The sequence below is a fragment of the Heterodontus francisci genome, unplaced genomic scaffold (genome assembly GCF_036365525.1).
Source record: "Heterodontus francisci isolate sHetFra1 unplaced genomic scaffold, sHetFra1.hap1 HAP1_SCAFFOLD_43, whole genome shotgun sequence".
Lineage (NCBI taxonomy): Eukaryota > Metazoa > Chordata > Chondrichthyes > Heterodontiformes > Heterodontidae > Heterodontus > Heterodontus francisci.
In genome coordinates this window covers 17086285-17112435 of record NW_027141852.1, presented here as the reverse complement: position 1 = coordinate 17112435, position 26151 = coordinate 17086285, and the positions used below count along the sequence as shown (strand labels likewise).

General features: G+C 45.9%; 1 non-coding gene across 1 annotated transcript; it reads right to left on the bottom strand.

Annotated features, from left to right (window-relative positions):
- Positions 1-23737: 23737 nt before the first annotated feature.
- On the bottom strand, positions 23738-23826 carry trnar-ucu (transfer RNA arginine (anticodon UCU)). The gene is given in 2 exon segments: positions 23738-23773; positions 23790-23826. It is a non-coding gene; the product is annotated as a tRNA-Arg (tRNA).
- Between the last annotated feature and the right edge of the window lie 2325 nt (positions 23827-26151).

Genomic DNA, 26151 nt, shown 5'->3' with positions numbered 1-26151 from the left:
GCATCTGCGACCAGTTCGAACTGGATTCGGGAACCAATGTTAACCATGGCAAGAGCGAGGCCATGTTCCTTGGGAACTGGGCTGACCGATTCGTTGTCCCCTTCACTGTCAGGTCAGACTACCTGAAGGTGCTGGGGATATGGTTTGTAAGGGCCGGGACGTGCACCAAAACCTGGGAGGAGCGAGTAGCCAGGGTACAACATAAACTGAGCATGTGGGAGCAGCGATCTCTCTCTATTATGGGTAAGAACCTGGTCATCAGGTGCAAGGTGCTCACGTTGTTGCTGTATGTGACGCAGGTCTGGCCCATACCACACACCTGCGCTGTGGCGGTCACCCGAGCCATTTCCCGCTTTATCTGAAGACGCAAAATGGACAGGGTCCGGAGGGACACGATGTTCAAACCTCTGGATAAAGGCGAAAAATTGTACTCAACGTCGCCCTCAACCTGATGGCCACCTTAGTATGTGGCTGCATCAAGCTGTGCGTAGAGCCCCAGTATGCAAACACCAAGTGTCACTACGTGCTGAGGTTCTATCTGACCCCGGTGTTGCGAGGGATGGATCTGGTCACATTGCCACGGAACGCTCCATCCAGTTGGACCGTGCCTTCGCGGAAATGTTTGTGTGGAAAAACACCTTTGACCACCAATCCATCAGGCAGTGGTCAGCACGGAATGTCCTCAAGTATATTTTTGGAAAAGTCTGGAAGAGGAAAGACCGGCGGGAAAGCTCGGTCCAAGGCCAAGTCTCGCTCCTCCCGGGCTGGACTGCAGTTCCTGGTGCGCCGTGTTCACAGGCTCCTGAGAAAGGGCAACTATGCTGAGCGTGTGGGTGCCGGAGCCCCGGTCTATCTGGCTGCTGTGCTCGAGTATCTGACCGCTGAAATCCTCGAGTTGGCCAGTAACGCGGCCCAGGACAACAGGAAGACCCGCAACATCCTCAGACACCGACAGCTGGCTGTCCAGAATGACGAGGAGCTCACCAAGCTGCTGGGAGGGGTGACCATCACTCAGGGCTGTGTGCTGCCCAATATCTAGGCCATGCTGCTGCCCAAGAAAACAACGTTCGCAGACCTCCAATCCTCCGGCACCTCCCCCATATTCAGTGAGGATTTGAAGATGATCCTCAGCGCATCCACTATTTCCTCCCTGGCTTCCTTTAACAACCTCAGATGCAAACCATCTGGCCCTGGTGATTTTTTCATTTTGAAGGATGTCAGACTCTCTAGTACTTCCACTCTCATTATGCTTATCGTATCTAATATTTCACACTCCTCTTCTTTTCCTACAATGTCTGCATCATCCCTCTCCTTTGTGAAGGCAGAGGCAAAAAACTCGTTATGAACCCCACCCACATCTTCTGGATTAACACACAGAAGTTCCCTTGTACATCTCTGATAGGCCATACCCTTTCCTTAGTTTTTTTTTTATTTCCAAAATATACTTTATTCATAAAAATCTGTAAAAATTACATTGCCAAACAGTTTCCAAACAGCACCAAAAAATACAAACATTGCAAGGGAGATCAGTTTCCTTCAATACTGTCATGAGTTTCTTCCCAACCCTTCCGTTTCACAATTGTCATGTCAATTACAGTTTTACATTTACAACAATTGAGAATATTAACGATACAGTTCGAGGGGTTTCCCATGGATCCAGCCCCTCAGTCAAGCTTGGTGGGGGAACCTTACACTGTGGTCTTTTCCCATTGAGCCTTTGCTGCGGCTGCCCCAAGCTTTAGTGCGTCCCTCAGCACGTAGTCCTGGACCTTGGAATGTGCCAGTCTGCAACATTCGGCGGTGGACAACACTTTGCGCTGGAAGACCAGCAAGTTTCGGGCAGACCAAAGGGCGTCTTTCACCGAATTGATAGCCCTCCAGCAGCAGTTGATGTTTGTCTCGGTGTGCGTCCCTGGGAACAGCCCGTAGAGCACAGACTCCTGTATACCCTTTCCTTAGTTATCCTCTTGCTCTTAATGGACTGATAAGACATCTTTGGGTTTCCTTCAAGTAGTTGTATCCAGTCCACATCCACCAAATCACCTCTCAGTTTTGTAAAATTTGCCTTCCCCCAATTTAGAACTTTTACTTTTAGAGCTGCCCTGCCATTAATTAGCTTTACAAACTCATTATTGCTCGTGTAATAAGTGTAATAAGTAGAATAATTTACCAGTTACTCACCGATCAGCTTCTTCCCCTGTACCATGGAGGCTGAAAAGGCAGAAAAGAAAAGAGAGACCAAAGAGCACCTCCTTCCCCTAGTCAGTGAAGTCCCTCACACATCAACTCACAGTTTTACACTCTGTCCAAACAGCACTTTCTAATTAGTAATTATTCATAAATTACACTAACTAAAACATTAGTAACCTGACCAATTACAAGGTAGCTATTTGAGGGTTTTTAAACAAAGAGCTTTTTTCCCTATCCTGATTTCAGGTCCCACTCTGGACACTTGCTTTTGATTCCAGGACGCTGAGGGCAGGGTGCTGCCGAATATCCAGGCCGTGTTGCTGCCCAAGAAAAGCAGCGCTCCGGGCACCAAAACCAAGTCAATCTGCCAGGATTTTATCAAATACCCAAAGGCTCTTTTCAGATCCACCCACAGTATCTGAAAGGGCTGATTACTGTCTGAAGTCTGCTGTACCCACACCTCTGTCTATCCCTCTTCATCTAGAACAACCAGTGTTATCTTCCATTCCTTTCACCATCATGTGTTTAACTCGCTTCTCCTTATAGACAGTCAGATATCAATGTAATAATGAAATGATCTGTGTCAGTGCTGGCCATTTCCCTGTCCTGATTTCAGACCCCACTCTGGACACTTGTTTCCCATTCCAGGACCTTCTTGTATTAATATTCAGCACCACCTGTCAGTCAGAAACTTGTCTCAATTAACCGATCCTTTCACTGAACTTCCAACTGCTGCTGTCTATTTCTCGAGGGAAAGAGCTGCTCACTGAATAAGGATGTGAGGGGAATGTAACCCGGCTGCTGGTGAGAAGGTCCCGTCTTCTCAATCAAAAGCCTTTTATTTTCACAGAAATAACTTGTTAAATACAAATCTGATTCCAACACGTCAATAACAGGACAGAATGGGAACCTTTTAAAAGGATGAAGCAACTATTTCAGTGGCTTCTCACTGTCCCCCTGAAGCCTGTGTGAAGGGGAATTACCAATAGTCTGTAATTTATTACTTCCACACCGAGTTTGAGTTATTTGTCGTGAGAAAGATTGCTGAACGGAGTCTTTTACTGTCAGTTACGGATGAGAAGTTGACAAAAATTGGAAAAATTAAGCTGTTCATAAAATAGCACCAGCAATTTGAGTCGGTAAAAGCAAAATTGTGTTTCAAAAGTTTATTTAAACCGCTACGGGAAAATAGATTTTTATGTACTTTTCCAGTCGATCACTTCTTTTCCATAGTGAAATTGGCGGCTTTCACAAATTCAAATATTGTGCCAGGTTGACAGGTTCAACCAATGATTTTTTGTATTTTGTGCTTCGAGGTTCTCTGATTGAATCATGCATGTGTGTTAATGGCTGTGTGGCCTAATGGATAAGGCATCTGACTTCGGTATATTCCATGATGTTATCAGAAGATTGCAGGTTCGAATCCCGCCACCATCATTTTGACCCAAAGGGATTATGCAGGGCTTTGGGGATCGAGTCGGGGACTGAACAGATTGGAAGCCCGACATAGACTTCATGGGGCGAATGGCCTCCTCATGTGTTGTCACTGACTTTTTGAGAAGAGGGTGACCAATCAGAGGTGGGCTGGGGTTCCAGCGGGCTCAAACTGCAGGAATTCCAGGTCTCTGAATGACTGAGCTGAAACTGATCAGTTTCACTGCAGGAAACACCGTCTCGGGGGAAATAACATCACAAATAATTCCATTTGACTAATTATTCAATTATAAAACAATGGGCAGATGTGAAGGTGTGATGTTACTTTTCACTGTGAGGGGAGAATCCGCCATCTGGATAAATCAGCAACTTTACAACATCGTCTGTACGTTTGGAAAAGAAACGATGAAAACTCTCCCCATAACCCTGGTGCGGTGGAAAGGCTCAATTCAGAGATTGGAAGATAACGAGAGCACAACATAAATCATTAACTGATATTTCCGGCATAAAACACACCCCAGCTCCCGTTCCCATGTCACTGCTGTCCCTATGAGGCGGTGGGTGACTCTGAAAAGAGACTTTGTTTTGTGTTTCTGCAGGAAAACCACAAAGATCCTCCCAGGCAGTGAAACTCATCTTCCCAGAATCTCCATACCAGATTGAAACAGAAAACACAAAGACAGTGAGAAAGTTCCAGAGAGTTACTGAGCATTAAAACCAATGAAATAAACCAATTCTAGAGAGATGTTGGTGCAGCTTTTTCAGAGAGATTGTGGGTGGCTCTTAAAAGAGCCGTTGTGTTTTGAGTGTTTTCACTACATGGTGGAGTTTTACTTGGAGTTGATGTACTTGGTCACTCACTTTGTCCCTTCTCACATTCCGAGCGCTTTATTGGGTGGAAATATTTATTCAGGCAGTTTCAACAGCTCAGAGCCGACATTGAGTCAGAAACCAGAAATGGGAGTACGGGACACAGACAAGGAATTGAGGTTGAACCTTTATAAATCTCACTGGTTATAGGCCTCAGCTAGAGCATTGTTTCTAATTCCATGTTTCATACTTTAGCAGGAATGGCAAGGCCTTAGAGAGGGTGCAGAGGAGATTTACGAGAATGCATCAGAGATGCAGGAATTCAGCTAATGTGGAAAGAATAGGGGTCTGGGTGTGTGAAGCTGGGGTCCTTGTTCTTAGAGCAGAGGTGTTAATGGGGCAGTTAATAGTTGTGTTCAACATTGTGAAGAGTTTTTATAAGAATAAAGAAGTTTGACTGCAATTAGACAGAGCCTTGGTGAGATCACACCTGGAGCACTGTGTACAGTTTTGGTTCCCCTTACCTAAGGAAGGATATACTTGCCTTAAAGGAAGTGTATCAAAGTGTCACTCGATTGCTTCCTGGGATGAGGGGATTGTCCTATGAGAAGAGATTGAGTCGTCGAGGCCGATATTCCTCAGAATCAACGGGTGGGAATCGGAAAGTTTGCCGATCCAATCTGGAGTCAGACAGGGCTGCCCTCTCTCCCCTGTCTTGTTTGTTTGCTGTATTGAACCCTTTGCTGAGTCTATTAGGATGGATGCGAGCATAAGAGGGGTAACAATCCCAGGCAGCAGTGGCACTCAGGTTAAAACCTCCCTGTACATGGATGACGTCGCCGTCTTCTGTTCGGATCCGCTGTCCGTGCGCAGACTGATGAGCGTCTGCGACCAGTTCGAACTGGCCTCGGGAGCCAAAGTTAACCACGGCAAGAGCGAGGCCATGTTCTTTGGGAACTGGGCTGACCGATCCTTTGTCCCCTTCACCGTGAGGTCAGATTACCTGAAGGTGCTGGGGATATGGTACGGAAGGGCCGGGGCGTGCACCAAAACATGGGAGGAGCGAGTAGCCAAGGTACGACAAAAGTTGGGCATGTGGGGGCAACGATCTCTCTCCATTGTGGGTGAGAACCTGGTCATCAGGTGCGAGGCGCTCACGTTGTTGCTCTACGTGGCGCAGGTCTGGCCCATACCCCACTCCTGCGCTGTGGCAGTCACCTGAGCCATTTTCTGCTTCATCTGGGGACCTAAAATGGACCGGGTCCGGAGGGACACGATGTTCAAATCTCTGGACAAGGGCAGGAAAAATGTACCCAACGTGGCCCTCATCCTGATGACCACCTTCGTGTGCGGCTGCATCAAGCTGTGTGTAGACCTCCAGTACACAAACTCCAAGTGTCACTACGTGCTGAGGTTCTATCTGTCCCCGGTGTTGCGAAGAATGGGCCTGGTCACATTGCCGCGGAACACTCCATGCAGTTGGGCCGTGCCGTACCACCTATCCTTCGTGGAGCAGTTTCTGCGGGAAAACACATTTGACCACCGGTCCATCAGGCAGTGGTCTGCACGGAATGTCCTCAAGGCCCTACAGGAAAAGGAGACGGTGGATCGTGTTGGATGGGTCCCCGAGCAGACCGTCAAAGTCATTTGGCGAATGCCTCATCACCAGAACTTTCAAACAAGCACCAAGACGTAGCTTGGCTGGTGGTGAGAAGGGCCCTCCCCGTCGGATCCTTCATGCACACCCGAAGTCTCGCCCCCTCCGCACAGTGCCCCCGCGTTGGCTGTGGTGGGGAAGAGACGGTCGCCCACCTCCTCCTGGAATGTGCCTTTGCAAAGCAGGTGTGGAAAGAGATGCAGTGGTTTTTGTCAAGGTTCATCCCAAGCAGCTCTGTAACACAGGGGTCTGTGCTCTACGGGCTGTTCCCAGGGACGCACACCGAGACAAACATCAACTGCTGCTGGAGGACTATCAATTCGCTGAAAGACGCCCTTTGGTCTGCCCGAAACTTGCTGGTCTTCCAGCGCAAAGAGTTGTCCACGACCGAATGCTGCAGACTGGCACATTCCAAGGTCCAGGACTACGTGCTGAGGGACGCACTAAAGCTTGGGGCAGCCACAGCAAAGGCTCAATGGGGAAAGACCACAGTGTAAGGTCCGCCCACCAAGCTGGACCGATGGGCTGGATCCATGGGAAACCCCTTGAACTGTATCGTTAATATTCTCAATTGCTGTAAATGTAAAACTGTAATTGGCATGACAATTGTGAAACGGAAGGGTTGTGAAGAAACTCATGACAGTATTGAAGGAAACTGATCTCCCTTGCAATGTTTGTATTTTTTGGTGCTGTTTGAAACTGTTTGGCAATGTAATTTTTGCAGATTTTTATGAATAAAGTATATTGTGGAAAAAAAAATATTCCTCAGAATTTAGAAGAGTGAGAGGTAATCTTACTGGCACCTAAAAATCTTAAGGGATTTAACAGGGTAAATGCTGGGAGGATGTTTCTTCTGGCTGGGGATCTAGAACTAGGGATCACAGTCTCAGTATAAATGGCTCAATCATTTAGGACTGAGAAGAGGAGAATTTATTTTCACTCAAAGCATTGTGAATCTTTGGAATTCTCTAAGCACAGTGGTTAGCACCGCAGCCTCACAGCTCCAGTGACCTCGGTTCCGTTCAGGGTATTGCCTGTGCGGAGTTTGCAAGTTCTCTCTGTGACCGCGTGGGTTTCCGTCGGGTGCTCCAGTTTCCTCCCACAGCCAAAGACTTGCAGGTTCATAGGTAAATTGGCCATTGTAAATTGCCCCTAGTGTAGATAGCTGGTAGGAGAATGGTGGGAATGTGGTAGGGAATATGGGATGAATGTAGGATTAGTATAAATGGGTGGTTGTTGGTCGGCACAGACTCGGTGGGCCGAAGGGCCTGTTTCACTGCTGTATCTCTCTGTGACTGTAGAGCTGTGGATGCTCAATCATTGGGTATATCCAAGAGAGAGATCGATAGGTTTTTGGATACTAAGGGAATCAAGGGATCTGTGCTAGTGTGGTCAGATGGAGTTGATGTAGGAGATCAGCTGTGATCTTATTGAATGGCAGAGCTATTTCGATGGGCCGAATGGCCTACTCCTATTTTTTTATGTAAAGTTCCATTCCTCTCAGGGAATATTTTATTTTCAAAAAGAGAAATACTGCACACACTGGAAATCTGAATAATAACAGAAGATTCTGGAAACACTCAGCAGTTCCAGCAGTATCTGTGGAGAGAGGAAGGGAGGAGCAATGTTTCAGGTCTATAGAAGGGTCACAGAACTGGACCATTAACCCGAGCTTCTCTTCTCCACAGTTGTTTCCGGACTGGCTGAGTGTTTTCAGTATTTTAGGCTTTTTCTTTCTGTATTTCATCCTTTTCCCATTTGACTATTTGCTGTGAAACTTTCAGCGTTGTGCTCAATTCTTTGTGTCGTTGTGTTTTCTTTATTTGAAGTAATGTAAATAGTATCCTGAAATGAATTTGCCAAATGGTTGGGCAAATTGTTCCAACCAGTTTTTGAGCAAGTTCTCCACATACACAGTGAAGGATTCCTTCACATTTGCGAAGACCATACAGGACTTGCATATCGATAGCAATGCCGTGTCCATGTGTCATTTGACATTGCGAGCCGATTCACCAATGTACCACTTCAGGAAGCCATAGATATTTGCACTGCAGTGCTATATCATGGTGATCTAGACCCGTCACCATTGTGTGAATCCGTATTCATTGAACTTATGAACTCGGCAACTTGCACAGTTGAGTTCAGTTTTATTGACACCATGTATCGCTGGTGTTGCCATGGGATCCCCTCTAGGCCCAGCTCTCACAAACATCTTTGTTGGATTCCATGACAAACCTGTTTTTAAGGGAATGACACCTGCCCTCCTACCTCTTGCATATTTCCAATATGTAGATGATACGTTTGCTATATTTGAATCCGCAGCTGCATGAAATAATTTCCTTGCACGTCTTCATGGGCTCCATCCGACACTCAAATTCACCTTTGGAATGGAGCTGTCAAATGAGCTCCCTTTCCTTGATGTACTAGTTGAGAAATCTGCTAAGTGGTTCTCTACCACGGTCTACTGCAAACCTACCTTCACTGGCCAATACACGCGTTGGGATTATTACAGTTCCACGCGCTACAAGATTGGTCTTCTCGACAACCTCATAAATAGGGCTGAGCCATTTGCTCACCATGCAAGCTTGATGCTGAAATAGGGCGAATCAAAGACATCCTGCATTACAATGGCTACACTGATCAGATCATTTGTCACTGTATATCACACAAACTTATAAACGGGCTGAAGGCCGTCATTTTGAGCCCTGAAAAGTGCCCAGTCTCCCTCAAATTACCCTGGAAGGGTAATATATCCCCAGTATTTAAGTAACAGGTGAGGCTCGCTGTTTCCAGCTGTTACTATGCAGGAGCAACAAGTGTGGTGTTCGCCACTAACAGGATGCTGCTGTCAAGCAAAAGAGACGTCCTGCCTATCACACAAATAAGTAACGTGATGTATGAATTTCAATACCAGTGTGATGCTAGGTTTCTAGACCGTACATCCCAAAACTGGCGGATTGTATCAAATAACATGTCCCTTCCGCTGTTCGCAATGGGCCCTACCCAACCAACCCGTGCTTGCAAAACTCAAAACACAGTATCCAACATGAGATGTGATTCCACAATAGGACAACATTTGCTAAATAATTCTCAGTGTGCTAAGAATTACACTGACAACTGATTTAAGACTGTCAGTAGGGCTCGCAGTGTGGTGCATTGGTGTGTACTGTAAGCTACATATATTATTACACAGGGCCCTGTTCTTTGCAGACAGAAAGAACATGCACACATAGAACATAGAACATAGAACATACAGCACAGAACAGGCCCTTCGGCCCACAATGTTGTGCCGATCCTTTGTCCTCTGTCAAGGACAATTTAATCTCTACCCCATCATTCTCCTTTATCCATATACCTATCCAAAAGCCTTTTGAAAGTCCCTATAGAACAGTGTTGTGTTCATATAGTACATGTTGTGCCTGTTTCAGCAAAACAAAATAAGTGACAGCCATTCACTGGCTCATTCCACAGGGCAATGCCTTGACCAATCAGAGTCAAGCTGCCTGGTTTAAATTTCAAACAAAGCTGGGCAGTTATCTGTCAGTCACCATAAACGGGTGCATTCTGAATGGCAATGCCTCGACCAATCAGAGTTCACGTGCCAACCAATCAGCACTCTCTTCTCATACAGAAGAAAGTTGTTGTTTTCCCTTAAATTGGTATTCTTGCGGATTGCCCTGCTGAGTGCAAGACGAAAACAACTGGCTACCAAAGTTTGGACAACATGTCACTATTTTCACGAAATGATTACTTTTATTTTCAATATAAAATTATAAAGCAATATGAGTGTAACATTTACAGACAAATTCTATTACCTCACATTGCCTGATTCTTTCACACTGACAGACTATGTGAACTACTGTCCCGATTTTGCAGTTCTCACTTCCAGTTAGCAAATGTCATCAATCTGTGATACAGTGCAGTTTACAGACCAGACCGTCAATCACAACATGCAATAATTGTTCAGCTTATGTTGGACTGGTGGGATTTAGAAATACTAGGAATTGAGATGAGCTGTTATTGTATTTAATTATTTGTTTCATGGGATGTGACGTCGCCAGCCAGGCCAGCATTTATAGTCCATCCCTAATTGCCCATGAGAAGGTGGTGGTGAGCTTCCTTCTTGAACCACTGCAGTCCATGTGGGGTAGGTACACCCACAGTGCTATTAGGAAGGGAGTTCCAGGATTTTTACCCAGCGACAGTGAAGGAATGGCGATATAGTTCCAAGTCAGGATGATGTGTAGCTTGGAGGAGAACTTTCAGGTGGTGGTGTTCCCATGCATCTGCTGTCCTTCTCCTTCTAGGCAGTAGAGGATGTAGGTTTGGAAGGTGCTGCCTGAGTAGCCTTGGTGCATTGTTGCAGTGCATCTTGTAGATGGTACACACTGCTGCCACTGTACGTCAGTGGTGAAGGGAGTGAATGTTGTGGACGGGGTGCCAATCAAGCGTGTTGCTTTGTACTGGATGGTGTCGAGCTTCTTGAATGTTGTTGGAGCTGCACCCATCCGGGCAAGTGGATAGTATTCCATCACACTCCAGACTTGTGCCTTGTAAATGGTGGACAGGCTTGGGGAGTCAGGAGGTCAGTTACTCACCGCATGCTTCCTACCCTCTGACCAGCTCATGCAGTCACACTATTTATAAGGCTACTCCAGTTCAGTTTCTGGTCAATGGGAACCCCTAGGAAGTTGATAGTGGGGGATTCAGCGATCGTAATGCCGTTGAATGTCAATTGGAGATCGTTAGATTCTCTCTTGTTCGAGATGGTCATTGCCTAGCACTTGTGTGGCGAGAATGTTACTTGCCACTTATCAGCCCAAGCCTGGATATTGTCCAGGTTTTGCTGCATTTCTACATGGACCTCTTCAGTATCTGAGGAGTCGCGAGTGGTGCTAAATTTTGCAATCATCAGTGAACATCCCCACTTCTGACCTTATGATTGAAGGAAGGTCACTGATGAAGGAGTGAAGAAGGTTGGGCCGAGGATACTACCCTGAGGAACTCCAGCAGTGATGTCCTGGAGCTGAGATGATTGACCTCCAACAATCACAACCATTTTCCTTTGTGCTAGGTACGATTCCAACCAGTGGAGAGTTTTCCTCTTGATTCCCATTGACTCCAGTTTTGCTCTGGCTCCTTGATGCCATACTCAGTCAAATGCTACCTTGATGTCAAGGGCAGACACTCTCACCTCACCTCTTGAGTTCAGCTCTTTTGTCCTTGTTCGAACCAAGGCTGTAATGAGGTCAGGAGCTGAATGGCCCTGGCGGAACCCAACTGAGCGTCACTGAACAGGTTATTGCAAAGCAAGTGCCCCGTCGATGACATCTTCCATCACTATACTGATGATTGAGAGTAGACTGATGAGGCAGTAATTGGCTGGGTTGGAATTGTCCTGCTTTTTGTGTACAGGACATACCTGGGAAATTTTCCACATTGCCGGGTAGATGCCAGTATTGTACCTGTACTGGAACAGCTTGGCTAGGGGCGCGGCAAGTTCTGGAGCACAGGTCTTCAGTACTATTGCTGGAATATTGTCAGGGCCCGTAGCCTTTGCTGTATCCAGTGCCTTCAGTCGTTTCTTGATATCACGTTGAGTGAATCGAATTAGCTGAAGACTGGCATCTGTGATGCTGGGGACTTGAGAAGGAGGCCGAGATGGATCATCAACCCGGCATTTCTGGTTGAAGATTGTCGCAAATTCTCCATCCTTGTCTTTTGCACTGATGTGCTAGGCTCCCCCGTCATTGAGGTTGGGGATATTTGTAGAGCCACCTCCTCCTGTTGGTTGTTTAATTCTCCACCACCATTCATCATTGGATGTGGCAGGGTGTAGATCTGATCCGTTGGTTGTGGGATCACTTAGCCCTGTCTATTACATGCTGCTTCTGCTGTTTGGCATGAAAGTAGTCCTGGGCTGTAGCTTCATCAGGCTGACGCCTCATTTCAAGGTATGCCTGGTGCTACTCCTGGCATGCCCTCCTGCACTCTTCATTGAATTAGGGTTGATCCCCCAGCTTGTTGGTAATGTTAGAGTGGGGGAATATGCCGGGCCATGAGGTTATAGAATATGGTTGACTACAATTCTGCTGCTGCTAATGGTCCACAGCACCTCATGGATGCCCAGTTATACATTGCTGTTTCTGTTCAAAATCTATCCCATTTAGCACAGTGGTAGTGGCACACAACACGATAGAGGGTATCCTCAATGTGAAGACGGGACATCATCTCCACAAGGACTGTGCAGTGGTCACTCCTACCAATACTGTCATGGACTGATGCATCTGCGGCAGGCAGATTGGTGAGGATGAGTTCAAGTATGTTTTTCCCTCTTGTTCGTTCCCTCACCACCTACCGCAGACCCAATCGAGCAGCTATGTCCGTTAGGACTCGGCCAGCATGGTCAGTAGTGGTGCTACCGAGCCACTCATGGTGATAGACATTGAAATCCCCCAGCCAGACTACATTCTGGACCCTTGCCACCCTCAGTGCTCCCTCCAAGTGGTGTTCATCAGTCTCTCGCTGTCTCTTGCTGGTTTGCTCAGTACCTTTCTCTGTCTGTTCATTTCTGAGTCCTGATAATCTCTTCCTGGTTTTCTGTGTGTCTTTCTCTGCCTGCCTCATTGTCGGTGCTGTTACTCCGTGTCCTTGTGTCATTGCGCAGTGAGGGTGAGTCCGTCAGCACGTGTGTTGCTGAGTCCGGGATTCTTGAGAAATCCGACTGCAATCCTATTTTTATAAAAACATTGGGGAAATAACACAAACAGTTCACTTTCAAAACATCAAGTATTTACCCATAATAACAAGATGCTTCCGAAGGCACTCGATTTCAATCAGCTTCTTCCTTCTCGTGAACTCATCAATCAGTAACAAATCACTTTTGCTCACACGAACACAAACTGCAAACATGGACCAGCCGAGTCTCTCCCACTTTGTCAACCTCTTCCTGCAGAGCCTCCTCTCCACCACCAGATGGTGATGTTGGCCACAATAAAACCAGGACAAATGGTCACAGTGAGGAGACGGTCAGGAACAGAAAATAAAACAAGAACAGGGAAAACCTTTACACAACAACAGGGTACATCTTTACACAACAGAAAACATATTTACACACCACGAAATACCTTTAGACAACAGGGAGAATACAATCATACAAATGCCTTGTTTCTCCATCTCAGTCTCGTTGTCTCTCTCTCTCTGTCCTTCACTTTTGCTTCCTCACAGTCGATTCTTGGTTTTCTATGTGTTTTTCTCTCTGTCCCGTTGTCGATGGTGTTACTCAGCGTCCTTGTAACATTGTGTAGCCAGGCTGAGCCTCCCAACACCTGTGTTGCTGTAATAAAAACAGAAAATGCTGGAAATGCTCAGTAGGTCTGGCAGCATCTGTGCAGAGAGAAACAGCTAACAGTTCATGTCTGTTTCGTTAGTTCACATTAACTTTGTTCTCTCTCCACAGATGCTGCCAGACCTGCTGACTATTTCAAGCATTTTCTGTTTATGTTTCAGATTTCCAGCATCCGCAGTATTTTGCTTTTGTACGTGTGTTGCTGTGTCTGGGACTGTTTGAGTGCAATGCTATTGCTTTATAAACAGCGTTGAAACAAACATTTATCTCGCGAACACACAGCACTAAAACACAGCTGGATATAAACAGCAGCCTGCAGCAGAGGGCGCAGTGGAAGTTTATTAACACAAATAATTCACCAACATTATATTTACTGCTATCCACAATCACACCACGCTTCATCATAACACGTTTTACTCTTTATTTACATCAACTTCTTCCTTCCAGTAAACACTTCAATTTGGAACACAGCTTCCAAATCACCTTTATTCACAAACCCGAACACACATCAGCCCAGACTTTCCCCTTTCTGTCAACCCATTCCTGCATCACTGCCTCTCCACCAACAGTTGTTGCGAGAATCATACAATCATAGAATGGCTGCAGCACAGAAGGAGGCCATTCGGCCTGTCGAACCCGTGCTGGCTCTCTGTTGGAGCAACTCACCTCATTTCACTCCCCAGTCAGTTCAATTTTGGAGGTGGGAAAACTGCTCGAAAGAATAATTTGGGACAAAATTAATAGTCCCATGGACAAATGTGGGTTAATTCAAGAAAGCCAGCATGGATTTCTTAACGGAAAATCATGTTTAACTGTCCTGCTGTAGTTTTTTGATGAGGTAACAGAGAGGGTTGATGAGGGCAATGCTGTTGATGTGGTGTACATGGACTTTCAAAAGGTCTGGCAGCATCTGAAAGGTCACTGACCTGAAACGTTAACTTTGCTTCTCTCTGTCCAGATGTTGCCTGACCTGCTGAGGATTTCCAGCATTTCTTGTTTTCATTATGGCACAGAGTTCCCTTTTCAAACTGACAGAATTAACCACAATAATGTACTCTGAAATTCAAGTTAAATATCAGCCCAATATTTACACACATTATGAGTTTATAAGTTTCAGTATTAATTCCCATTAGTGCATCCTGACATATACATTAGATATAACATAACATAAGAACAGAAGAAATAGGAGCAGGAGTAGGCCATTCGGCCCCTCAAGCCTGCCTCGCCTTCAGTAAGATCATGGCTGATCTGCCCCAGACCTCAACTCCTCTTTCATGCCAGCTCTTCATAGCCCTCAACTCTCCAATATTTCAAAAATCTATTTACATCCTCTTTAAATACTTTCAGTGATTTAGCCTCCAATACTGTCTGGGGTAGAGAATTCCAGACATTCACTACCCTCTGAGAGAAGAAATTCCTTTGCATCTCAGTTTAAATGAGTGTCCCCTTATTCTGTAACTATGTCGCCTAGTTTGAGATTCCCCCACTAGTGGAAACATTTTCTCAACATCTACCCTATTAATAAAAGCAAGAAATGCTGGAAATACTCAGCAGGTCTGGCAGCATCTGTGAAGAGAGAAGCAGAGTTAATGTTTCAGGTCAGAGACCCTTCTTCACCCTGTTAAGCCCCCTCAGAATCTTGTACGTTTCAAAAAGATCACCCCTCATTCTTCTAAACACGAATGAATAACCTGTTTAGCCGTTCTTGATAAGTCAACCCCTTCATCCCAGGAATCAGCTGAGTGAATCTCTTTTGAACTCCTCCAATGCCAGTACATCCTTTCTTAAGTCTAAATCTCAAGTGCGATATCAGATTGAGAGAATCTGAAAGATAGTATAACCTGAGATACAAACTGAGAATTCAGTTTAAAACTCCCCCGGATTGTGAAACTAAAAGATACAATAGCAATTCAATTTGTATAGACTGTGCGTTGGATCACATTCCAGCCCTCATCCAGTATCAGACTGGAAGATACTGTAGCAATTCCATTAGTGCAGACTCAGCTCTACATTACAGAGCAGGGAACATATTTAAACAACCGGGAACACTTTTACACAAGATGGATCATATTTACACAACTGAGAAGATCTTTACCCAACCGGGAACCATTTTACACAATAACAGAGAACATCTTTACACAACAGCGAATATAGTTACACAACAGAGAACATATTACACAGCAGGAAATATCTTTAAAAGAACACAGGGAACATCTTTACACAACAGAGAACACAATTACATAAATCATCAGTCTTTCGCTGTCTCTTGCTGGTTTGCTCAGTACCTTTCTCTGTCTGTTCCTTTCTGGGTCCTGATAATATCTTCCTGGTTTTCTGTGTGTCTTTCTCTGTCTGTTCCTTTCTGAGTCCTGATAATCTCTTCCTGGTTTTCTGTGTGTCTTTCTCTGCCTGCCTCATTGTCGGTGCTGTTACTCAGTGTCCTTGTGTCATTGTGCAGTGAGGGTGAGTCCGTCAGCACGTGTGTTGCTGAGTCCGGGATTCTTGAGAAATCCGACCGCAATCCTATTTTTATAAAAACATTGGGGAAATGAACATATTTGACTAACGGGCAGTTAAAATTTAAACCAGCAGTTAGCAGAGTGGCGCAGCGGAAGCGTGCTGGGCCCATAACCGAGAGGTCGATGGATTGAAACCATTCTCTGCTATTTATGTTTGGTAGTAACACAAACCGTTCACTTTCAAAATATCAAGTGTTTCCCCACAATAACAAGATGCGCTCGATTGCAATTAGCTTTTTCCTTCTAGTGAACACATCAATCAGCAACAAATCACTTTTGCTCACACGAACACAAGCTGCAAACACGGACCATCCGAGTCTCTCCCACTTTGTCAACCCCTTCCTGCAGAGTCTCCTCTCCACCACCAGATGGTGATGTTGGCCACAAGAAAACCAGGACAAATGGTCACAGTGAGGAGACGGTCAGGAACAGAAAATACAACAAGAACAGAGAAAACCTTGACACAACAACAGGGTACATCTTTACACAACAGAAAACATATTTACACAACAGGAAATACCGTTACACAACAGGGAGAACACAATCATACAAATGCCTTCTTTCTCCATCTCAGTTTCGTTGTCTGTCTCTCTCTCTCCGTTCCTCACTTTTGCTTCCTCACAGTCTATTAGTTTCCTGTGTGTTTTTCTCTCTGTCCCGTTGTCGATGGTGTCACTCAGCGTCCTTGTAACATTGCGTAGCCAGGCTGAGCCTCCCAACACCTGTGTTATAGAACATAGAACAGTACAGCACAGTACAGGCCCTTCGGCCCACGATGTTGTGCCGAACCTTTAATCTACTCTCAGATCAAAACTACCTACATACCCTTCATTCTACTATCATCCATGCACCTATCCAAGAGATGCTTAAATGTCCCTAATGTATCTGCTTCTACTACCACCACTGGCAGTGCATTCCACGCACCCACCACTCTCTTGTGTGAAGAACCTACCTCTGACATCTCCCCGAAACCTTCCTCCATCACCTTAAAATTATGCCCCCTGGTGATAGCCCTTTCCACCCTGGGAAAAAGTCTCTGGCTATCCACTCTATCTATTCCTCTCATCATCTTGTACCCCTCTATCAAGTCACCTCTCATCCTTCTTCGTTCCAATGAGAAAAGCCCCAGCACCCTCAATCTTTCTTCGTAAGACATGCCCTTCAGTCCAGGCAGCATCCTGGTAAATCTCCTCTGCACCCTCTCTAAAGCTTCCACATCCTTCCTATAATGAGACGACCAGAACTGAACACAATATTGCAAGTGTGGTCTAACCAGGGCTTTATAGAGCTGCAGCATAACCTCGCGGCTCTTAAACTCAATCCCCCTGGTAATGAAAGCCAACACACCATACGCCTTCTTAACAACCCTATCAACTTGGGTGGCAACTTTGAGCGATCTATGGACATGGGCCCCAAGATCCCTCTGTTCCTCCACATGACCAAGAATCCTGTCTTTGCGCCTGTATTCTGCATTCAAATTCGACCTTCCAAAATGAATCACTTCACACTTTTCCAGGTTGAACTCCATCTGCCACTTCTCAGCCCAGCTCTGCATCCTGTCACTGTCCTGTTGCAACCTACAACAGCCTTCCACACTATCCACAACTCCAGCAACCTTCGTGTCATCGGCAAACTTGCTAACCCAGACTTCCACTTCCTCATCCAAGTCATTTATAAAGATCACAAAGAGCAGAGGTCCCAGAACAGATCCCTGCGGAACACCACTGGTCACCGAGCTCCAGGCTGAATACTTTCCATCTACTATCACCCTCTGTCTTCTATGGGCCAGCCAATTCTGTATCCAGACAGCCAACTTTCCCTGTATCCCATGCCTCCTTACTTTCTGAATGAGCCTACCATGGGGAACCTTATCAAACTCCTTGCTGAAATCCATATACACCACATCCACTGCTCTTCCTTCATCAATGTGTTTTGTCACATCTTCAAAGAATTCAATAAGACTTGTGAGGCATGACCTGCCCCTCACAAAGCCATGCTGACTGTCTCTAATCAAACTCTGCTTTTCCAACTAATCATAAATCCTGTCTCTCAGAATCCTCTCCAATAGTTTGCCCACTACCTACGTACGACTGACTGGTCTGTAATTCCCAGGGTTATCCCTATTCCCTTTCTTGAACAAGAGAATAACATTTGCCACCCTCCAATCATCTGGTACTACTCCAGTGGACAGTGAGGACGCAAAGATCATCGCCAAAGGCGCGGCAATCTCTTCCCTCGCTTCCCGTAATATCCTTGGGTATATCCCGTCTGGCCCCAGGGACTTATCTGTCCTCATGTCTTTCAAACTTTCCAGCACATCCTCCCTCTTAACATCAACCTGTTTGAGCATATCAGCCTGTTTCACGCTGTCCTCACAAACGACCAGGTCCCTCTCACTAGTGAATACTGAAGCAAAGTATTCATTTAGGACCCCCCCCCCCCCCCACCTCCTCCGACTCCAGGCACAAGTTCCCTCCAGTATCCCTGATCGGCCCTACCCTCACTCTGGCCATCCTCTTGTTCCTCACATAAGTGTAGAATGCATTGGGATTTTCCTTAATCCTACCCGCCAAGACTTTTTCATGTCCCCTTCTAGCTCTCCTAAGTCCATTCTTCAGTTCCTTCCTGGCTACCTTGTAACCCTCTAGAGCCCTGTCTGATCCTTGCTTCCTCAACCTTAAGTAAGCTTCCTTCTTCCTCTTGACTAGCTGTTCCACATTTCTTGTCATCCAAGGTTCCTTCACTCTCCCATCCCTTCCTTGCCTCATCGGGACAAACCTATGCAGCAGTCGCAGCAAGTGCTCCCTAAACAACCTCCACATTTCTGTCGTGCATTTCCCTGAGAACATCTGTTCCTAATTTATGCACCCCAGTTCCTGCCTAATAGCATTGTAATTCCCCCTCCCCCAATTAAATATTTTCCCATCCCGTCCGCTCCTGTCCCTCTCCATGACGATAGTAAAGGTCAGGGAGTTGTGATCACTATCACCGAAATGTTCTCCCACCGAGAGATCTGCCACCTGGCCTGGTTCGTTGCCAAGCATCAAATCCAACATAGCCTCCCCTCTAGTCGGCCTATCTACATATTGAGTCAGGAAACCTTCCTGGACACACCTGACAAAAACTGCTCCATCCAAACTATTTGCACGAAGGAGGTTCCAATCAATATTAGGGAAGTTGAAGTCACCCATGACAACAACCCTGTTACTTCTGCACCTTTCCAAAATCTGCCTCCCAATCTGTTCCTCCGTGTCTCTGTTGCTATTGGGGGGTCTATAGAAAACTCCCAATAAAGTGACTGCTCCTTTCCTGTTTCTGACTTCCACCCATAATGACTCAGTAGACAATCCCTCCTCGATGACCTACCTTTCTGCAGCTGTGATACTATCCCTGAATAACAATGCAACTCCCCCACTTCTTTTACCTCCCTCCCTATTCCTTTTGAAACATCTAAACCCGGGAACATCCAACATCCATTCCTGCCCCTGTGAAATCCAAGTGTCCGTAATGGCCACAACATCGTAGCTCGAAGTACTGATCCATGCTCTACGTTCACCACCCTTATTCCTGACTCTTCTTGCATTAAAATAGACACACTTCAACCCATCATACTGGCTGAAACTTTGCTCTGTCAACTGTCTAACCTTCCTCACAGACTCTCTGCACTCGGTATCTGCCTGTTCAACAGCTACCCCATCCACTGATCCATAGCTCCGGTTCCCATACCCCTGCCAAACTAGTTTAAACCCTCCCTAAGAGCTCTAGCAAACCTCCCGCCCAGGATATTGGTGCCCCTCCAGTTCAGATGCAACCCGTCCTTCTTGTACAGGTCCCACCTTCCCCAGAAGGTATCCCAATGATCCACATAACTGAAGCCCTCCCTCCTACACCAGCTCTGTAGCCACGTGTTCAGCTGCACTCGCTCTCTGTTTCTAGCTTCACTAGCACGTGGCACCGGTATCAATCCTGAGATTACTACTCTGCTCGTCCTGCCTTTTAGCTTCCAACCTAACTCCCGATATTCACTTTTCAGGTCCTCATCCCTTTTCCCAGCTATGTCATTGGTACCGATATGTACCACGACTTCTGGCTGCTCTTCCTCCCCCTTAAGAATCCTGTAGACTCGATCTGAGACATCCCTGACCCTGGCACCCAGGAGGCAACATACCATCTGGGAGTCTCATTCGCGACCACAGAATCTCCTGTCTGTTCCTCTAACCATTGAATCTCCTATCACTATCGCTCTCCTATTCTCCACCCTTCCCTTCTGAGCCGCAGAGCCAGGCTCAGTGCCAGAGACCTGGCCGCTGTGGCTTTCCCCTGGTAGGTCCCCCCCACACAACCGTATCCAAAACGGTATACTTATTATTGAGGGGAACGGCCACAGGGGATCCCTGCACTGTGTGCCTATTCCCTTTCCCTCCCCTGACGGTCACCCAGCTACCTTTCTCCTGTGACTGAGGTGTCAGTACTTCCCTATAACTGCTCCCTATCATCCCCTCTGCGTCCCGCATGATCCGAAGTTCATCCAGCTCCAGCTCCGATTCCCTAACGCGGTCTGTGAGGAGCTGGAGTTGGGTGCACTTCTCACAGGTGAAGTCAGCAGGGACACAAGTGGTGACCCTTACCTCCCACATCCTGCAAGAGGAGCATGCAACTGCCCTAGCTTCCATCCCCTCTGCTCTAAATTGACAACAGAGAATAAAAAAATATAAAGTAAAACCTTACCTTACCAAACCCTCCACACAAGAGTCCTTTTTTTTTGGTTGGAGGAGGAGGATGGGTGGGAGACACTACACATGTAGTGTTTCGGGTTTAGCCACTGCCCGAATATATAAGTTCACTTACCCAGCAGTCCCCGTGTCCGTGTCCGCCGAATCGTCAGGTAAGTACTTTATAGTGAAACGTACCTTCCCAGCTGCCCCCTGGCTCGCACTATCACCGCTACTGCTGATCAAAGGTGTTGCTGTAATAAAAACAGAAAATGCTGGAAATGCTCAGTAGGTCTGGCAGCATCTGTGCAGAGAGAAACAGTTAACAGTTCAGGTCTGTTTCCTCAGCTCTCATTAACTTTGTTTCTCTCTCCACAGATGCTGCCAGACCTGCCGACTATTTCAAGCATTTTCTGTTTATGTTTCAGATTTCCAGCATCCGCAGTATTTTGCTTTTGTACGTGTGTTGCTATGTCTGGGACTGTTTGAGTGCAATGCTATTTCTTTATAAACAGCGTTGAAACAAACATTTATCTCGTTAACACACAGCACTAATACACAGCTGGATATAAACAGCAGCCTGCAGCAGAGGGTGCAGTGGATGTTTATTAACACAAATAATTCACCAACACTATATTTACTGCTATCCACAATCACACCACGCTTCATCTTAACACGTTTTACTCTTTATTTACATCAACTTCTTCCTTCCAGTAAACACTTCAATTTGGAACACAGCTTCCAAATCACCTTTATTCACAAACCCGAACACAAGCTGCAAATGCTGCAAACACACACCAGCCCAGACTTTTCCCTTTCTGTCAACCCATTCCTGCATCACTGCCTCTCCACCAACAGTTTCTGCTAGAATCATACAATCATAGAATGGCTAAAGCACAGAAGGAGGCCATTCGGCCTGACGAACCCATGCTGGCTCTCTGCTAAAGCAACTCACCTCGTCTCACTCCCCAGTCAGTTCAATTTCGGTGGTGGGAAAACTTCTCGAAAGAATAATTCGGGACAAAATTAATAGTCCCATGGACAAATGTGGGTTAATTCAGGAAAGACAGCATGGATTTCTTAAGGGAAAATCATGTTTAAATGTCCTGCTGGAGTTTTTTGATGAGGTAACAGAGAGGGATGATGAGGGCAATGCTGTTGATGTGGTGTACATGGACTTTCAAAAGGTCTGGCAGCATCTGAATGGTCACTGACCTGAAACATTAACTCTGTTTCTCTCTCCACAGATGCTGCCAGACCTGCTGAGTATTTCCAGCACTTTTTGTTTATATTTCAGATTTCTAGCATCTGCAGCATTTTGCTTTTATTGACTTTCAAAAGGAGTTTGATACAGTGCAACACAACAGACTTGTGAGCAAAGTTATAACTCATGGAATAAAAGGGACAGTAGTAACATGGATATGGAATTGGCTGAGTGACAGGAAACAAAGAGTAGTGAGCAATGGATGTTCTTCGGGCTGGAGGAAGGTTTGTAGTGGAGTTCCCCAGGAGTCAGTGTTGGGACCCTTGCCTTTCCTGACATATATTAATGACCTAGACCTTGGTGTACAGGGCAGAATTTCAAAGTTTGTGGATGATACGAAAATTGGAAGCATTGTGAACTGTAAGGATGATAGTGTAGAACTTCAAAAGGACATAGACAAGTTGGTGGAATGGGAGGACAGATAACAGGTGAAGTTCAATGCAGAGAAATGTGAATTGATTCATTTTGGTCAGAAGAACATGGAGTGACAATATAGAACAAAGGGTACAATTCTAAAGGGGGTGCAGGAGCAGAGGGACCTGGGGGTATAAGTCATTGCTTGAGAGAGCGGTTAATAAAGCATACAGTATCCTCGGCTTTAGTAATCGAGGCATAGCATACAAGGACAAGGAGGTCATGTTGAACTTGTATAAGACACTAGCCTCAGCTGAAGTACTGCATCCAGTTCTGGGTGCCACACTTTAGGAAAGATGTGAAGGCATTGGAGAGATTATGGAAAAGATTCATGAGAATGGTTCCAGGGATGAGGAACTTCAGTTATGAAGATAGATTGGAGAAGTTAGGACTGTTTTCCTTGGAGAAAAGAAGGCTAAGAGGAGATTTCATAGTGGTATTCAAAATGATGAGGGGTGTGGACAGAGTGGATAGGGAGAAACTGTTCCCACTTGTGAAAGGATCGAGAACGAGAGGGCACAGATTTAAAGTAATTGGTAAAAGAAGCAAAAGCGACGTGGGGTAAAACTTTTTCACGCAGCGAGTGGTTAAAGTATGAACTGCCTGAGAATGTGATGGAGGCAGGTTTAATTGAAGCATTCATAGGGGAATTAGACTGTTATCTGAAAAGGAAGAATGTGCAGGATTATGGGGAGAAGACGGGGAAGTGACATGAGGTGAATTGCTCATTTGGAGAGTCAGTGCAGACACGATGGGCCAAATGGCCTCCTTCTGTGTAGTAACAATTCTGTGATTCCAATATTCAAGTCATTTATATATATGGTGGTCCTGACACTGACCCTTGCGGATATCACTGTTCAGCATCTTCCATTCTGAAAAACAACCAAATACCACAACTCGCTTTTCTTGATATTTCATACATTTTTTAATCTAAGCAGATACTGACCCTCCTATTCCAGGAGCCTCCGTTTTGTTACCCAGCCTTTTATGTGGTAATTTGTCAAACGCTTTCTGAAAATCCATATAGACAACATCCATTGCTTTCCCTTCATCAACCTTTTCTGTTATTTCATCAAAAAAATCAGTTATTTATTAATAGATGCAGCACTGAAACAGGCCCTTCGGCCCACCAAGTCTCTGCCGACCAACAACCACCCATTTATACTAATCCAACATTATTCCCATATTCCCGACCACATCCCCCACCACCTACCTCCACTGGGGGCAATTCACAATAGTCAATTTACCAATCAATCTGCAAGTCTTTGGCTGTGCGAGGAAACACACGCAGTCACAGGGAGAACTCAAACTGCGCACAGACATTAGCCAGAACTGAACACGGGTCGCTGGAGCTGTGAGGCTGCGGTGCTAAACACTGATCGCCCAAAATGACCGTAGTAGGACTCGAACCTACAATCTTCTGATAACTTCATTAAATACACAGAAGTCAGACGCCTGATCCATTAGGCCACACGGCCAATAGCGAAGGGTTGGAGAGGTGCTGAACCTCTCAGTTTTCAGTCTACCCAAACCAAGTTCAAGACCTGAATAATGAACCGATTGCCACATTAGTTCTGTGAATAATACAATGATTTAATAGACAAAGTTTTGAAACATTCCTGCCCATAAATCTTGATAACAGAGAGTGTGTGGATCTTCTGACTCAGAATGTTTAATGGACACAGTCCTCAGATCCGACAAGGAATCCCTGAACATCCACAGTAAAGACAGTGTGGATGAGGAAATGTAAGAGCCGGGAGCTGAAACTCAGGGACGGCCGAGCTCTCCTGTCATTGAGCTTGTGTGTCTGCTCTGCTCGCCGCACTTCCGGCTCTACTTTGTTTCCAATGAAAAGATGAAAAGGGCCGTTCGGTTTTCCTCTCACTGACAGCGTGTTTCACTCGGGTTAATATCACCCGGGACTTTTGCTGCTGAAATGAATTCTGCAAGGTCCCAGCAAACACACCGGCTCCCTCCTTTCTCCCCTCTTTCTATCGGATTGTTTTACCAGGAGGGGCTCAATAATAACAAACCCCTGCAGGGAATGACCGCAAATTGAGCATCTAAATGGGGCAAGTGGGCAGCTTTCTGGGTTCTAGGTTCCCCCTACCCCGCCCCTCCCTTCCTCCAGTCCAAGCCCCTCTTCACTTTCTTTGGGACTTTGATGAGGGTGAAATGGGGAAAGTTCCCATTGATGTTTGAATGCTGAATTGCTGCAAAGATCTGCGCATGCGCGGTGTTGCTCCGCCCCCTGTGGGACGTCACTATGAGGAGTGGAGCGCATGCGCATCCTTTCCCCAACCCAGTCTGTGAGGCCATTCACTCAATCAGGGGAAGATGCTTTAAATCAGCTGCTAATGGAGACTTCCCAGGCCCGGGGGAAGGGAACAAACAGCATCTGCTTCCAGCAGCCACTGCTGTGGGAGCGTGTCCGCAGATGTGCTCAGAGATTAGCATTGAGTGGTGGGAAGTTGAGGGGGAGTCGGGGAGTGTTTGTAACAGACACTGTGGAGCAGGAGCTGCTCCCAGAACATGGAGTGAGCCGGGGACACGGGGAAGGGAGAGTTCATTCTCGGACAGTGTCTGTACAGGCTCAGGGAGACACAATGGGAAGAAATCACTATTGAAAATCACTGACAATTTCACCACCCAAAGGAGAGGGAATTTTCCTGCTTTAGTTCCAATCTCTCACTGTTTGTTGGATCGTGAACAGTGGCGGAAAAATAGCCGCAATATAACGAGCGTTTATTGCAGACACCAGGTGAGAAGCGAGAAAGGCACGTTTTAAATAGTGGCTGCTTGTTTTCCGTTGAAATAGAAATGTGACTGTGTCAAGGTCACTGCTCTATCGGACAGTCCCTGTCATTGAGCAGTGCAGGGCTTGTGTTGTTTCTGAATGGCACAAACCTGTTGTAAAACCACTGCAAACACCTGGTAAACAGAAGCTGAATGCTGCACTACTGCAGTGGAGTCAGACACTGACACTGTTTGTGTTCCTGGTTTTCATTTCGCGATTGTTCATAATGATTATTATTGGGACGATTACATTGATCGCTTTTGTATCTTCTATCTCACCAGTTCTTTCATTCCTGCAGGAAAATACATGAAGGAACCTGACTGGATGTGGTGATTCTTGGACACAAGGAAAAGTGCAGCGAGCTCGTTCCAACACACAGTCGGTACAGGATCACTCCCAAAGCACAGAGATACTGCCAGCTCATCAGTTCCACTGGAACAAACAAAAGAAGTAGTCAGACAGACACTGATCCCAAAGTCGAGAGACACATTTTCAATCCAACAGTCAAACAACAGCAGGAGAGACAGAAGTTGTTTCCATTTCACTCTAATTCAATACAGCTGACAGGTTGATACATCAATCACAGTCCAAAAACAAACCCATCATCAGATCTAAATAAACTCTGTCACCATGGTTACATTTTAAATATAAACCTTGAAACAGAACAGACAAAATTTGCATGATTGAAAGGTACAGAATGAATGCAAGGAGGCTTCAAGGGGATTTGGACAGGGTAAGTGAATGGGCAAGAACATGGCAGATGGAATATAATGTGAATAAGTGTGAATTTCTCCACTTTGGGAGAATAAACAGAAAGACAGAGTATTTCTTAAATGGTGAGAGGTTGAGAAGTGTCGATGTCCAAAGGTACCTGGGTGTCCTTGTTCATGAGACTCTAAAAGCTAGTGTGCAGGTGCAGAAAGCAATTAGGAAGGCAAATGGTATGTTTGCTTCATTGAAAGGGGATTTGAGTACATGGTTAAAGATGTATTGCTTCAATTTTATA